The sequence below is a fragment of the Eubalaena glacialis genome, chromosome 3 (genome assembly GCF_028564815.1).
Source record: "Eubalaena glacialis isolate mEubGla1 chromosome 3, mEubGla1.1.hap2.+ XY, whole genome shotgun sequence".
Lineage (NCBI taxonomy): Eukaryota > Metazoa > Chordata > Mammalia > Artiodactyla > Balaenidae > Eubalaena > Eubalaena glacialis.
In genome coordinates, this window is record NC_083718.1 from 186955108 (window position 1) to 186970317 (window position 15210).

At 56.4% G+C, this 15210-nt stretch overlaps 1 protein-coding gene and 1 long non-coding RNA gene across 4 annotated transcripts in view; both read left to right on the forward strand.

The window, feature by feature from the left end:
* The window catches only part of CASZ1 (castor zinc finger 1), a 147770-nt gene that overhangs the window by 64575 nt on the left and 67985 nt on the right, over positions 1-15210 (forward strand). The window lies entirely within an intron of this gene.
* LOC133088955 (uncharacterized) lies at positions 1124-3373 on the forward strand. Its single transcript, XR_009700562.1, has 3 exons — positions 1124-1157; positions 1372-1430; positions 3357-3373. It is a non-coding gene; the product is annotated as an uncharacterized LOC133088955 (long non-coding RNA).

The window sequence follows — 15210 nt, forward strand, 5'->3', positions numbered from 1 at the left end:
ACTTTCTCACTGTGTCCATCCAGGGCTCCCTGGCCAGCTGGGAATCCTACCCCTTCCCCTGGGGGAGCCCAAGCCCCCTCCTTCCAGGGGAGCATGGGCATCAGTGTCCCTGCCTGGGACAGCCACCTGCGTGTCTGAGGGGGCCGCCTCCCCTCAGCCCTCGGTGGGCTTCTTCCTGCCAACATGTGGTCCCCATTACTCCTGACTTCCCCCAGATTTACAACACATTAAGTAATTTGTAGGTTATTTCAACTTCAATCTGCTAAAGTTGAGAAAATCAAAATTAAATTCAAACCACAAGGGAACTTCAAAGAAAGAGGAAGAGGAGGACGAAAAGAACACTCGAGTGTGTTCTCTTTCTCAGGTCCCGTGTGTCCCCTAACGTCATCCTTGGGGGCCTGCCTGCCTCTGTGCCTCCCCTCTCCCTACCAGAGGCCCCCACCTCTGGATTAGGGCGGTGTCCCAGGTTGTCCCTCTGAGGGAGGATGCAGAAGGCCAGGGGCAGCTGGAGGAGAAGCACCTCTAACTTGTAGCACTCTCTCCGCTCCCGCTGCCCGAGCCCCCGCCCCTGCTGGTTGGGATAATCCAGAGCACCAAGGCCTGTCTGTTCCCTTTTCCGACCCATTTTGGGGGGAATCTGCACCAGTGCTGTTCCAGCTCCCTGTGTGCCTGGGACAGCTGACAGCTGGTAGGTACCACCTGGCCCCCTTGGTTTAATAGCTCAGGTTACCTTATTTTGCTTTCTACCCTTTAAAACAGCCTTGTAAATAAGCAAACACTCAGTGCCAAGCACCTTCGGCACCTCGCCAGGCTGGTAAATATTTTAGTAGTGACTTGGTAACAGTTGTGCTCACTTTGATTTCCTCAGAAAGGTTCTTGGTGCTGGGGAGGGGCTGTGGCTCTGGGATGTGATTGGCTGGTTATTTATAGTCCGGCGCTGACCACGTGGCCTTTGCTCTAACCCTGTGGATTGTATGCTGGGGTATTTTTAAAGCCGGTGTGGCGTTAACGTTACACCCCTTTCCGCAAAGATGGGGGAACTCTTCCAGCTCTCTGAAAGTACCCCATGGAGAAAGAGCTCCGAGGTCCTGGATTTGGGAAACAGATTCTAGATTTGTCCCCACCCAGAACTGGAATGAACGGAGAGACTTGGGCAGGTGCAAGGTTGGGTGTGAGTTGGGGGCTGACCCGTGCTCGTGTGGCTTGGACTTAGGGAGAACCCCAGGGTCCAGGGGAAGGAGGGCTTTGGGGTTGGGGTGCATGACGCTGAGGCAGTGCCACCTGAGATGGCCAGAGTAAAGCTGACTGTGAGAGCAGCCAGGTTGTGGGAGGGAATTAGGTGGAAATGCATCAATGGGACGTGTTCTCTAGGCATCTGGTCCTGGAGGAGCCGTACCACGGGGAAGGAGGGCCAAGGAAGACTGAAGGAGGTAGGGAGCCTCCAATATGATGCCCTGGGGTCCGGGCCTTCCCTCTAAGCTGTGAAGGGGCCCGTGCAAAGCGCAGGGCCTCTCTGCCCAGTGCTAGGAAGCTGGTCTCACCCCACCCGACCTTGCTCACCATGCCTCCCATAGCCCGGGCCGCCCTGTGCTGCTCCAGGCTGGCACCAGGGGGAGGAGGAGGTAGTGGGGTGGGGGCGGGCATCTGGCTTTGATAGACCACTCAGAGCCACAGCCACTTACTCCTCTGCTTTATGGGAAGTTTAGTGTACAGATGGGTTGGTTCTAAAGGGGCTCAAAATCATGGCACACTGGGACCATCTCAATGTTCCCTGAACCCCAGTGCCCCATAGGTTGTGCTTGTGAGTGCCCACAGGTGGGCACAAGCTAAGTAGGAGCAAGGCTTGCCTGCTCTCATCGGCTAACGGTGGCGAGGAAGGCTGGGGAAAGTGGGTACTTCCAGATTGTGTAAGATAGGCTCCGTGTTCCATGAGGACCCCTCTTCTGGTCCCACCCTGGGGGTGGGGCCTTCACACCTGGAGCTTACAGCCGGAGCACGGTTCAGCTGGCCAGCCACCCTGCTGCCACTCCCCAGCCGCCCACCCTTCCCCCTTTGGCTCCTGGCGCCATGATGCTCGACTGCCGTCTGCACCCACACACACCCCATTGGTGCTCAGCCGCTGTGGGCGCGAGTCAGGTGAGCGGCAAACAGAGTGGCGGACCCAGCTCACCTCCTTCCCGGCGGGACTGGTGCCAGGGCTGCACTCTTCCCGGAAGGCTTCCAAGCTCCCCCGCATGGCATCCTGTTGAGCCTGTTCCCGGGGTGCGGGGGCAGGCCTTCTGGGGGGAAGAGTGTCTGCCCTGTGCTGCCCTGGCGCCAGCTCTCCCTGGAGGCCGTGGTGGGGCTGCCAGAGGGAGACAGCTGGGCCAGGGCAGGAGATTGGGGACATCTGAGATGGGAGTCAGTGGGATGAGGCCACCTTCCCGCCACCACCATGGCCCTGCTGGGGGCAGCCTCTGGCCCCTGGGCTGATGTGCACTGGTGTTCACTAGATCGCTGTTGCTTCGCTGACCTTCAGTGACTTTTCCTGAAAGATGCAGAGCCCTCACTGTGCCCTCAGCTGGGCCCAGCACCCACAGAGGAGCTCAGGGACCCCCGTGGCTCCTTGGCCTTGCCACACGGGTTCCCCAGCCCCCAGTTTTCAGTGTCTGGAATCTCTGGGGAGTTCCACAGGGGAGACAGGGAGGTAGAGAGGCCTTCTTTGAGCGCCCAGCATGTTTGTGCTCAAGTGGTAAGGGATCAGCCTTCTAAGCGACTAGGGCCCTAAGTCTGTGCCTTCTAGTCTCCTCTTGTCCGCTGGCCCCTGTGTGGAAAAGAAAGCTGCTTTAGCAAATCTTCTTCTGCCCCTTGGCCTTGAGTTTGGAGCTGTGTGGCACCCAGAACCCTCTTGTCCTATGCCCGGTATCTTGAGCAAAACATATCTTTTCCAGTTCCCCCTTGGCTTTTGGGAACAAAGATATCCATCAACACTCACTCCCCTCCCCTCTCTCCGTAAAGGAGACCCCATGGTCCTGCTGAGGGGTCTGAGCTGCTCAGGGAGATGAGGCTGTGACAGCTGACCCACCCACTTCAGTGCAGTCATGGGGCCTGGGGGTGACATGCAGGTATCTGCCCAGCTGCAAGGGGTCCCTGGTCGTCTTCAAACATGTCCATAGAGTCCCTGTGTCGTCTTAAGGAGAGGATGCCATGCCATGCCTCAGTTTCCCCAGGTGGCTTCTCTCAACAAGTGCTGCGAGGACCTCAAGATGAAACAGCAGGAGAAGTGAGGGAGGAGGCAGTGGAGGGCAGTAACCAACAGCACCCAAAGAGGCTTTCTCTCCTTCTTGGAACACTGGTGGGCCTCCACCTCCTAGCAGGTAGGAGCAGGCGGCAGAAAAGCAGTTGGCCTGGAACGGGGCAGGAAGGTGTGCGAGCTGAGGCCTCCCCTGGCCTATCAGATCCAGTGGAGACCAGGCCTCTTCCCTTCCGGTCTGGACATCGGCGCCTAAGTGGTGAAGTGCGTTGCAGGAAGGGAGGTGAACTGGTAAGTTCTGTAGATGGTCGGGACCACCCCTGTGGGACCAAAACCAGTCAGAGCCTCCACCCTCATTGGCCCCAGACACAGTTCTGGTGGGCGGGGCCACGCCTCCAGGTAGCTGGTCGCCCTGTTTCTCCTTGATGCCTCGTGGGTGAGTCCTGGTTTCAGGCTCCCTGAGAGCTGGGGATGGAGGAGATCCTAGGAAAATGATGATATGTGACAATCAGTCACAGCAATTAGTGTTTTGGTTAACAGGCCTTTTTTGTTTTCTCTCACCCAGACAGAATGTCACAAATAAATCCTCTCCTGCATTTGCATATTAATTGGATCGGAGACGTCAAGCATCTTTCATTAAAGAAAATGATCTGCATATTTGGAGACATAAAATAGTTATTTTGATGGGTTTTTTTCCCTAAGATCAGGGGGTGGGGGAGGTAGGTGATGGGAGCAGTAGAAATTGAGGTAGAGTGAAGGCAAAGCCAGCCAGCCCTTCCATCTGGAGTTAACCCTGTGCAGCCTGGAGTTGATGGGCCAAGCTTGGGCAGAAGATCATTTATATGTAAATAAATCCAGGAGCCAGGGGCCCCAGGCATCGAGTGGTTGCCCAGGGCCCAGGAGCCCAGCTTGGCCCTTGTACTAAAGGGGTCCCCACTGGCGTTGTGGGCGACGAGACGGGCTGCAGGCCCCACTGCTGTCTTGCTGGGAGTGGTCCAGTGCCCACCTGTGTCCTGGATCTCTGGCTGGCTTTGCCCAGCTCTCTGTCCCTCCTCTCTCAGCTTGACCCCTGGGTCAGCCCACTCTTCCCGCCTCCTGCTCTTCCTTTCCCCTCGGCTTACCCATCTGTGCCTACTTTCTGCACACTCTCTGACCTTGGACTTCCCTGTGCCCTTCTCAGTCTTTGCCAGCCGTCATCCCTTTCCCCAGATGGAAGGTTTTCTGGGGGCAGCAGACACAAAGCCTGGAGTCATTATCACACACACTCGAAATAACCCAGAAAGCTGCTGGGCCCATATTAGGGCATGAGTCCCCATGGAAAGCTGAGTGAATGTATACTTTTGATAGGCAAATGTGACTGTCACAAGTCATCCTGGTTTCCCCTCCTGCCTTGAACTCTAGGCCCTCGTCGGCTGCTTTAGCCGGTGTGCCGGGCAAGGCCTCTTCTAGACATTTCTGAGCTTCCTCAGTCTCTCTGCCATCACCAGCTCCAAAGGCACAATCCCAGGTGCCGTATCCCAATTAGACAGGTGTTTAGGTGATGATGGTGATGATGGTGACGATGATGATGACAACTGCCGCCACTTTTTGCACATAGAAAATGTGTAGACACTTTGCTAAGAGCTTTGCACTCATTGCGTCCCCAGATCCTCACCCCAGTCTTCCGAGATCAGCACTATCTTTGCATACATTTGATGGATAAGGAAACTCGACCTCAGGGAGGCCAGATGACGTGCCTATCAGTGCCCATCAGGGTTCAGAACTTGCAGTCAGAGCCAAGCTCTTCACACCAGATTGCGGGGTCTCCGGGCCGTGCGGACCAGCGGGAGTCTGGCTCCTGGTTTGGTGGCAGCCAGCTATAATTCTTGGCCATGAAGTCAGAGGACTTGTATTGAGACTCTGTCTCTGCACTGCTGCCTCCTCTCACCCCACCAAGAAGCCCTGCCCATGTTCCCAAGATTTGCCTTTCCCTGAGGGGCGGGGAGCTGACTCCAGTGTGTTCTGTGGGCTGTTGGACCCTGGAGGTGCCCCTTCCAGACCTGCCAGAATCCCCCATGCTCTTTGTGTGCAGTTTGGCTTAGAATTTTGGTTGTAATGCTGGTCCTTGTCTTGCAGTGCCACAGGCTCCTGGATGCATAGGGATTGGGCTGCACCCTAGGGCATGGCCCAACTCCCTGGCTGAGCTGTGCATCTGCTCACCTGTGCCCCCCCCCCCCCGCCCCATGCCCTGCAGGTGGGCCACCTTATGCCCTGGGGTGGGCCTGGGCATTCTGTGGAAACCTGTTGGTTTGGTGCTACTGCCCCACAGGGCCATCACCTTGAACTTCAGGGTCCTTTCTCTTCTGCCACCTTCTTCCAGTAGCCACGGCACTTGGGCAGGAACACTATTCCCAGATCTAAAGGGAAAGCAGAGGGGTATGGTCGAAAGGAGTTTTCATTCAAAATGAATCAGTTTGGATTCCAGCCTGGCTGTGTTTCTAGCTGTGCGCCTTGGGCAGGTCACCTCCCTTCTGTGGACCTCAGTTTCTTCCCTTGCAAAAAGGGGGCAGTCATTCCTGTGGGCAGGGTCTGAAGAGTGATCTGGCTCATCTATGTTGAGCTCCCAGTTGCAGGCCTGGGATAGAATAGGCCCCCGCAAATGCCAGCTGAGGGGCGTGTGACTCCCCAGTGGGTCAGGACTCTGGAAGGGTCTCCCGGGCTGGGCGATGGAGGTGACTGTTCCCCAAAGTATCTGGCAGCTTGGCCCCAGCGTGTTCCTTCCCATTCTCTGGACCTCGGTGACTTTGGCTGCATGTGCTTCTGGCAGGGCAGGTGGGAGGCCTAGTGGTCCTCAAATTTGGGGTCCTTGGAGAAGGTGCCCCGGGTGCCCTCCTTGGGAAGCACACGGACAGGCCGGGCATTTACAGAGTGTGGGAGAGTCCTTGGGCAGCTGTATCTGTTTAATGCCAAGAAGCCAAGTTGGTTTAATATGATTGTAGCTGCTGCTTTGATAAATCAAAATAATTAAAAATAATAAATTTGATTCCTCAACCAACAGGCTGTGTGTGGGCCCAGGGGCTGGACTGACAAACTAGGGCCGGGGAAGGGGGAGGGGGCACTGGGACACAGGAAGGCCTGTCTTTGTATGGGGAGGTGGGCATGAGCTCTGCAATCAATTAAGGAAAGAGTCTTTCAGCAGAGCTGTTGGCCAGCCTGGGCTGGAGCCTCAGCTGGGCCTGCCGCTGGCTCTGTGGCCTCAGGCCAACCTCGATTTCCTCATCTGTCAAATGGGCTGATAGTTCCGCCCACCTTGCAGGGCCGTGTGAGGAGTCAGGGCTTTGCTGAACCCGTGGTCAAGCATGATGGGAACATTGGTCGGCCCCGGGTTGTGTGGGCATCAGTGGCCCCTCTCGGCCCCGTCCTTGTACCCCGTGTGGATACTGCAGTGGCTGAAGCCACCAGATGTGTTCACAGCAGTGAGCAGCCCTGTAGGCCCAGCAGTTTACTGGGGGCTCCTCCTGCAGCTGCCGGGTGTTGTCCTAACACAGGACTGTGCTGTTTATGAGGACATCCCCTGTTGCGGGGTGTGTCTACTGATTGCTCCCTCTGGTTCCGAGTTGGGGCAGGAAGCACATGCCACCTCCCTGTGGACCTGAGCCCCTGGTCAGGGTGCCAGCGGCTCTGACGTGGGTGGGTGGGAGTTGGAGAGGGCAGCCCACCCCTTGGTTTCCCCCACTCCCCACATCCTCCAGAGCCGTATTTGGTGTCTGATCCACAAGAGCCTGAGCAGCTGGAAATCTGAACTGAGTGGAGGGGGCAGGGGCTGGTGGGAAGGGAGGGACAGGGTGTCTGTCTCTTTAAATGCACTTTGTGTCAGTGTGATAAGGAATTTGATGGCTTTATCAGAAATACCAAAGCTTTATTTAGCAGGGTGAGGCTCACACCACTCAGCTCCACACAATCTGCTGATAAATTGCAAAAAAGAAAAAAACCCAACATCTCACCAACACCCAGCACAGCAAGAAAGGAAAGACGAGGCAGAAGGAAGGGCAGGAAAGCAAAGTTGGGAGTTTGGGGGGATTGTGGAGTTGTCGGGAGTGAGGCGGGTACACTGAAACTTCAGGGACTTCCTTGAAAGGACTGATAGGCAGGCCTTCTTCTACTCTCCACCGGTGACCTTTGTAGATTTTTCTGTTATTAAGTAAAAAAGACAATAATTATTTTCAATCTTCTAGAGAAAGGGCTGGTTACAGAGACGTGTCGTTTATCTCCTGCTCCTGTCCCTCCACCAGCCCAGCTCACCCAAGGCTCTAGGTGAATCCTTCAGGCTTCCCGGCTGGCTGTGCTGGTGAAGGCAGGGCCAGCCTTGGGATGGGGGGCGGGGGGGATGTTAGGCAGGATGCAGGAGGGACTGTCAGGGAGTGAGGAGCTGCCCCTCATTGCAGCTCTGAGGATGGTGATCCCCACTCCGTACAACATGGCCGTGGCCGAGGAAGCCGGGGAGGGGAGGGCGTGAGACAGCCTGTGTAGGACAGAACTCCATGCCCAGGGTGAGGTCTCCACCCAGGTCACAGGGGAAGCCGAGGAGCTGTGGCATGGCCCTGCCTACCTGCCACATTCCAGGACTTTCCTGCCAGTTGGGCGGCTCTGGGGGAGCGCCCCTACCCTGGCCACTCTAGGTTTCTTGTGCCTCTGGAGGGTCCACTAAAGAGGAGAACGACATTCCCATTTCTGTTGTCCGCCTTGAGCCGTCTCTTTGCACCCCGTGTGTGTCCTCCTGCCCCTGCTTTGTCTGGAGGAGCCCCATCCCCTGATCTGGCCTCTGGTCAGCGCACAGGCTCAAGTGCAGCAGCCCTTGCTGTTCCCCTTGACTGTCCACACTCTGCTCCCCGTGCCCTCTGTTCCCCGGGAGTCTTTTGATGTGAACCAAACAAATTTAAGCTCACGGTCCCCCATCCACGCCCCTCTGAACGTGCTGTAAGGTTTTGCCTCTTCCGACCAGCTTGTGCATATGATTTCCTCTGGAAACCGAGTCAGGCGTCAGCGCTCTGGGTCCACCTGAGAGCCGTGTAGAAGGGAAGCTGGGTGTTGGGCGTGGTGAGTAGTGGAGAAGGAGGCCCCTCTGCTTCCCCGGCGTCCTGGGGGCCTGTCCTCTGGCTGGCTGCACAGCAGTGCTTCTCCTGGCCCAGCTGCCCAGCTCCCGTGCTCCTCGCCCCTTTCTAATGGCTCCACAGCCCGGCAGAGCCAGGGCTTGGCGTTCTCACCGCAGGCCCTGCCCACCCCATGTTCAGGGCTGCTTCTGCTGTCCCTCCACCCAGTGTTCCTCTTGGGGCCCCCCAGGCTCTGTTGAGGAAGGGAGGTCTCTGCCCAGAGGGGTGTCCCCAAGCATGGCCAAAGGGCCAAGGCTTTCCAGAGCCCACGAGCTGACCCCTCAAACAGGATGGAAGCTGGGCAAGGCCAGAGAATGCTTCAGGGGCAGTTAGGGGGCCCAAAGTCAGACTGACCGAAGGCAGGGGTAAGCAGAGTTTGAGAATAACTTCGCACCCTCTCCCGAGCCAAGGAGGTCTGAGCCTGTGCGCTCCCTAGAGGTGGAGAACCAGAGGGAGCCCCAGCCAAGGTGAGGCAAGCAGGCCTAGCGCTAGAGGCAGGTCAGTCTCATAGGAATTCCTCGGCTTTAGATAGTGGGGCAACAGGATTAGCCCAGCTGCTCAGAGAGGGGAAGTTCGGGGCGGAGAAACAGGGGAGCTTGGAGGAGACGGTGGAGGCTGAGCTGGCCAGGGAAGGGCAGAGGGTGGAGGAAGCTGCAGAAAGGCAGCAGCTGGGAGACAGACAGGAGGAGTAAATGGAAGTGACAGGGTCAGGCCAGACCTTTGTCCTGCAGCCTGATTAGAGAGTCTGCCCTGGATTTCTGAAACTTTGGGATGTTGTCCGACAAACTGGAGCTTAATTCTGTCAGAGCGCTGGGGAGATTAGAATTGACATCCTGGGAGCACATTCCTGGCTGGGCAGAAATCCAGCCCCTGCTGGGAAAAACCTGTGAAAGCATGGCCAGCCCAGTGGTGGTGGCAGGGGGTGCCCGTCGGCCCTAGTGGCCACTCCAGGCTCGTGGGCCAGAGCCAGGAGTCTTTGGAAGGCTGGGCTGTGTCACTGGAAGGCTCTGGCCTAGTGGAAAGAATGGAGGCCCAGCAGAGCCACCTCTGAGTCTAAATCCTGGTTCTGGGCCTTTTCCTAGCTGTGTTGCCTTGGGAAGAAAGCTTCACTTTGTTGAGCCTCAGTTTTCTTGTTTGTAGAATGGGCCCACTAAGTCTGCCTTCTGGGTCCACTAAACCTTCCTTTCCTTTGAAGTGGGAGGCATAGGCTCTTGGGGAGCCGAGAGGGATGGGTCAGACTTTTTTTTTCTTTCTTTGTTTTTTTTGGCCTCGCTGCGCGGCTTGCGGGATCTTAGTTTCCTGACCAGAGATTGAACCCAGGCCCATGGCAGTGAAAGCGCCAGGTCCTAACCACTGGACCACCAGGGAATTCCCGGGTCAGACTTTTCTTCACGCTCCGCCACAGCAGAGCCAGGGCCTGCTGTAGCACGATGAAGATTTCCCTCGCTGAGCTCCCTTTGCTGGTCGGGCAAACCCAGGGAGTGTCATCCCGACAGACTGCTCCAGCCCAGCATGTGGAAGCTTCCTGCCCCTTCACCAAGGGGGTCCCTTCCAGCAACCAGCCCACGTCAGCCATGAGAAGCCCGCAGGAACCCTTGGAGATGGCCGCATCCCTCTCGAAGAGCTCCCAGGAATCCCCCGCTGAAACTAAGTGAGCCCAGGGAAGCAACACAGGCCTTGCTCGCCTTACCAAGAGACCGGCTTGGGGGACTGGAGTGAGGGCCTAGCACCGTAGCCCCAGAGCAGGCTGTTTCTAGAAGAACAGAGTACCCCTCCCCACTTCCCTCCTGATTCTAATGGCTTTCAAATATTGGTAAATATTTTGGCTAATGCAGGCTCTCATGGCAGAGAGCAAAGCTGTCTGCAGTTCAGGACCTACAAATTATTTATTAAAGATCTGAGATGCGGTGCAATTATGTGGAAAGAACCCAAAAAATTAAATAAATAAGTAACAAAATAAATAAATAACAGCCATACTGGCCTCTTGAAGGCTTGGGGAGCTGCATACATGATTGCCGTCTTGATGAAATCCCCCCGGATGTAATGAGCTGATTTTCTGCTGTTAATATTGCATCTGCTGATGAAGGATTCGTTAGGATAATGGAACGAAGCTAAAATATAAATGACTCCCTGTCAAGAAGCAGCTTTTGTTTGTTGATCTCCTGACAGTTCCCGGGCCAAGGCAGGGGTTTCTGTGCGCATACGCATTCGGAGCAGCTAGGAGGGCAGGCTGAGGGCTGGGAGGGCTGTCCCAAGGGCCTGGCTCCCTGGTTATCCTCAGCTTTTCCTGCAAGGTGGAACCCCCCATCCTTGGGGAGCCTGAGAGTCCTGTGGGTGGGGAGGTCATTGACTCAGACCCTCTTTCCCCACGTGGGGGGCAGCGTGTTGCACTAAGATGCTGGGCAGCGGCACAAGTTGTCTGGGGAGCCTGGCGGAGAGATGGATGGAGTGGGCCGTGCGTGTTGGGATTCACACGCGAGAGGAGCCAGGCCATGTGCGCGCAGAGGAACGGCAGCGCTGGGGAGACGGCATCGTGGGCTCTTGAGTGACGTGTGTCCCCATCTCTGGAGGCACCCTAGCCTTCCCGTGTTGTCTTTTTCTTCAGCGCATCTGTGAGGCCTAGGAACGCCTCGGGCGGGAGCGCACGTCGTTCTTGAGGACAGGAAGGAGAGGGGACCCGTCTGAAATTAGGATGATTCACCTTCCGCCCCCTTGCTTGGCTTGTCTAATACTCATGCTGGGCTGCCACTTGGGAATAGCCTTCTCCTTGCCTGCTGCTGCTGCCTCTTCTCCTTCTCTTCCTCCTCCTCCTCCTCCTCCTTCTTCAGCTATATCACTTTACTTTATTGTGGTAAAATGCACATAACATAAAATTTACTGTTGTAACCATTTTGAACTGTACAATTCAGTGGCATTAAGTACATCCACAGTGTTGTGCAACCATCACCAATATCTGGTTCCAGAAGTTTTTCATCACCCCGAACAGAGACTCTATACCCATTAGAAGTCACTCCCTATTTCCCCCATCCCCTGACAACCGCTAATCTGTGTTCTGTCTCTATGGATTTGCCTATTCTGAATGTTTCATATAAAGGGAATCGTATAATATGTGGTCTTTTGCGTCTGCCTTCTTTCACTTAGCATAATGTTTTCAAGATTCATCCATGTTGTAACCTGTATGAGAACTCCATTCCTTTTCACGGCCAAATAATATTCCGTTTTGTGGGGACCCCGTGTTGTTTATCCGTTCATCTGCGTTGTGTTCACCTTTTGGCTGTCGTGAGTGGAGTTGCTACGAACATTCGTGTACAAGTTTTTGTTTGAGTCCCTGTTTTCCAATCTTTCGGGTATATACCTAGGAGTGGACTTGCTGGACCTCTCCCCAGTTTATTAAAGGCAGGGCCCCTGAAAGCTAGTAACAGGTAATATTTGTTGAGCACTTACTGTGTGACAGACCACGGTGCTGTGTGTTATTTCAGCGGGTCTTCACAACAACTGCAGAATGGAAGCTCCGTGAGGACTGTCTCTGGTTACCAGTGTTCTCCAGGTCTAGGACAGTACCCAGCATATAGTAGGTGTTGAAGAAAAACTACTGAATGAAATGCATTTGAGGTGGGGCTCATACCCCCCCCCCACTTCAGTTGAAGAAGCTGAGGCCAAGAGAGGTTAAGCAGCCTGCCCCGGCAGACACCATGGAGGGTAAGTGGCAGAGGCAGGATTCAGACCTGGGTCTCACCTCCTCTGCTGTTTCTCGTGTAAGCTGTGTATTTTGTCTTCCTCGGGCCTAGCACAGTGTCATGCGCACAGGACGTACTCAGTGTACGTCCTGACGATCACTGTGGAGCCGGGACGGGGAGAGATCTAAGCCAATGACCTGGAGGAGGGCTGGGCAGGGCCCGGAGCAGGTGTTGTCTTTCCGTACATCTGTCTGGTGGAACGCGCCGTCTGTCCAAGGAGGCACCGCCTCGCCCACATTGAGCCCTGAGCTGCAAAGACCGCATTGGACGCACCGCTCCCAGCACCCCAGAGAAACCTTCTTGCCGACATCTTCGCCAGATCTGTTCCTCACCTTGACCTCCAAGGCCCTTAGACGGGGAAGAGCAAACCCAGCTGCTTACCTGGACCCGTCTTTCTGGGGACAGGATGGGTCCCACCAGGAAGATCTGAGCCACCTCCGCCTGGAGTGGTCAGGCAGGGCCTCTGGGAGATGGAGGAGTTTCTTCCCCCTGCGGGGGCTCAGGAAAGGTGGGGAGGCTGGCCCTTCTCCTGCAGCCCTGAGAGAGTAAGGCACGGCCTTCCATCACAGTCCTAGCTCATGGCGGGGCCTGTCTCAGTTTCTGAGACGGGAAAAGAGAGAGGGCAAGCCAGGCGTGAGGACCACACAGGGCAGCATCCAGTAATAAAGGAACTAAGGGCCTGGGCGGGGAAGGTGTGAGACCGAGAGAGCAAGCTAGAGGTGTTGGACCAGCAGAGGCTTCAGCCCCCGCAGGACGGGCGGGTCAGCTGGGTACCTCTATGAGCCAGGACTTCCGAGAACAAGGTGGGAAAACCCCTTTCCTGCCCCCAGACTACTAGATCCTTCCTCTTGACCCTGTACAGGGTTTTAAGGAGTCTGGCCAAATTTCAGCCCAGACTGTGTTTGCAGACCACTGCCCGCCTCCTCAGAGCCAATCCGGAGGCCTGGCGCTGACCCCCGGCTGTCCCCGGCCTGCCTGCGGCTGTTGGGCTCCTTCCCCTACACGGACGGACAACCTGCCCCGGCCGCCGCCTCCTCCGGATCCGGCACCTGCTGGATCGTGCGTGCCCTCGGCCCCTCATTGTCCTGCTAACCACTGTGTAGAAGTTTGGGGCTTCCTTTGACCTTTCCGTTGTGCCTGGTTATGCGGCGGCCACCGGGCTGACACGCCGGCCCTGGCGTCATTGCCGGGGCAACAGCGCGACCCCTGCCCGTGGCCCTGCGCCCGTAGCACTTTCATTCTCTTTCTTTCTTTCCTCCTCGTTCCTCTCTCTCTCTATCTCTCTTTCTCTCTCTCTCTTTCTCTGTCTTTCTCCTTCTCACTCTCTCTCTCTTTTTTTTTTCTTCACTCTTTTAACATGGTTTTCCTAAAAAGTTTTTTAATCAATCAAATTTGAGGCAGAAAATAGGTTTTGTCACGCCTGGTCCCGGGGTGGTTTGGCTCTCACTCAGGCTCCTGACAGCTCCTCAATGCAGGAAGGAGGCCAAACAGAATATTTCTCGGGGAAAGTGCCCGTTTCCATGACACTGCCCCTTGTTGTCTGTGCTGCCCCCCTCCTCAAGCTGCCCGCTGACACGGCCTCAGCCCTGTGAAAGGGCCCGGCCTGGAGACGGACGGGGTGTGTGCGGGTGCCGGAGGGGGCAGGAGACAGCGTGGGGGGGCGGGGTAGATGGGCCGCGACAGCTGCCCCGAGCCTCCCCTCTGTGGCCTGCGAGGGCTGGGGAGCAGGTAGGGGCGGCAGGGCTGAGGAGCCTGGCTCGGTGCTGCGTAATCAGCTGAGCCTCATAAATATGGAGCCGGGGAGCCCGGGGTGAGACGCTCGGAAGCCACGTCCCGGATGGTCGGTGGCTCCAGCCAGAGGGGACTGCAGGCGGATGAGGCCTCTTCGGGTCCTGGTACGCTGGTCACAGCAGCTTCTTCACCCTTCCCTCTCCCCCTTCCCTCCTCTCCAGCCTTTCCCTCCACCCCCACCCCCCCCCCCCGGCCCACGGCAGCCCCCTCCCTACCATCTTTGGCGCCCTTCCTGCCCTCCCTCAACTCCAGCACCTCCTGTGCCTCTGGTCCCCTCCAGCTCCCAGGCCCACGGTCCCCCACTCCGAGCTCCCTGCAGGCCCTCCGCGTCTTCCCTCTCTACCCCACTTTCCCTCTCCTCCTTCCCACCTCGCCCTTTCACCCTCTCCCCTCTCTTCTACTCTTCTTGCTCTCTTTTATAATTAATGATTAGTTTTAATTGGTTTGCTTAGGCAGCCTGACAGCAAATGAACAGAAGCCAGCCCAGGGCTGCCAGGCTCGGGTGAGAGACCACTGCACTTCCGAACTGAACCGGCCGGGGGAAGGCAAGGGCAAGGCTGACCTGCAGACTCTGTCTCAGGCCCCGGCTCTCAGCGGGTGGGTCAGGCCACACCTGGGCTGGCGCAGTGGCCAATGGGAAGAAGGCAGGAGGATCTTCACACACAATCCGGGCTCTGGTCTGTCAACTATCTCTGTGTGCTTTGTTCTTATTCTCCTCCTCCTATCCCCCTCCATGTTCTCATTTATGTAAGACATTGTCCACGTCTTCCGAGATTAGGGTCTGGTAAAAGGAGAGCAGGGGCCCTGTCTTTAGACTGGGACAGGGCTTAATTCCGATGCCTCCCTGTGGACCTATGGGGTTAGCAGCTTGACACGTCTGGCCCAAGGTCTTGCTTTGTCACATAGACAGGAGGGAGCAGGTAACAAGGCTTGTTGTCACTGTTAGCTCAGCTGCCTGCCTACAGTCAGCCACCACAGCCCGGAAGCCAAACAGACCTGGCTCTGTTTCTGATTTACCATGGACCTCTGCATAGAACTCAACCTCTTGGTCCTCTGTTTTCTGGTCAGAGTACTTAGGTTGAAGAACGTTGGATGAGTGCAGGATGGGTGGATGGGTAGACAGCTGGCGGAGAGTGGCTGTGTTGGCCAGGATCCCTGAGCACGTTACTTCTGTTTCTTAGCCTGGAAGGGTTACACTTAACTTCAGCCTTCCTAAGTGTTGAGGCTCCTGGTCTCCTCTGTGTTTCCCCCCGCACCCCCGGCCTTGCAGAATCCTTCCTTAACTGCAGCAGCTTTCTGATTCTCTGCCAGGCCCTGGGTG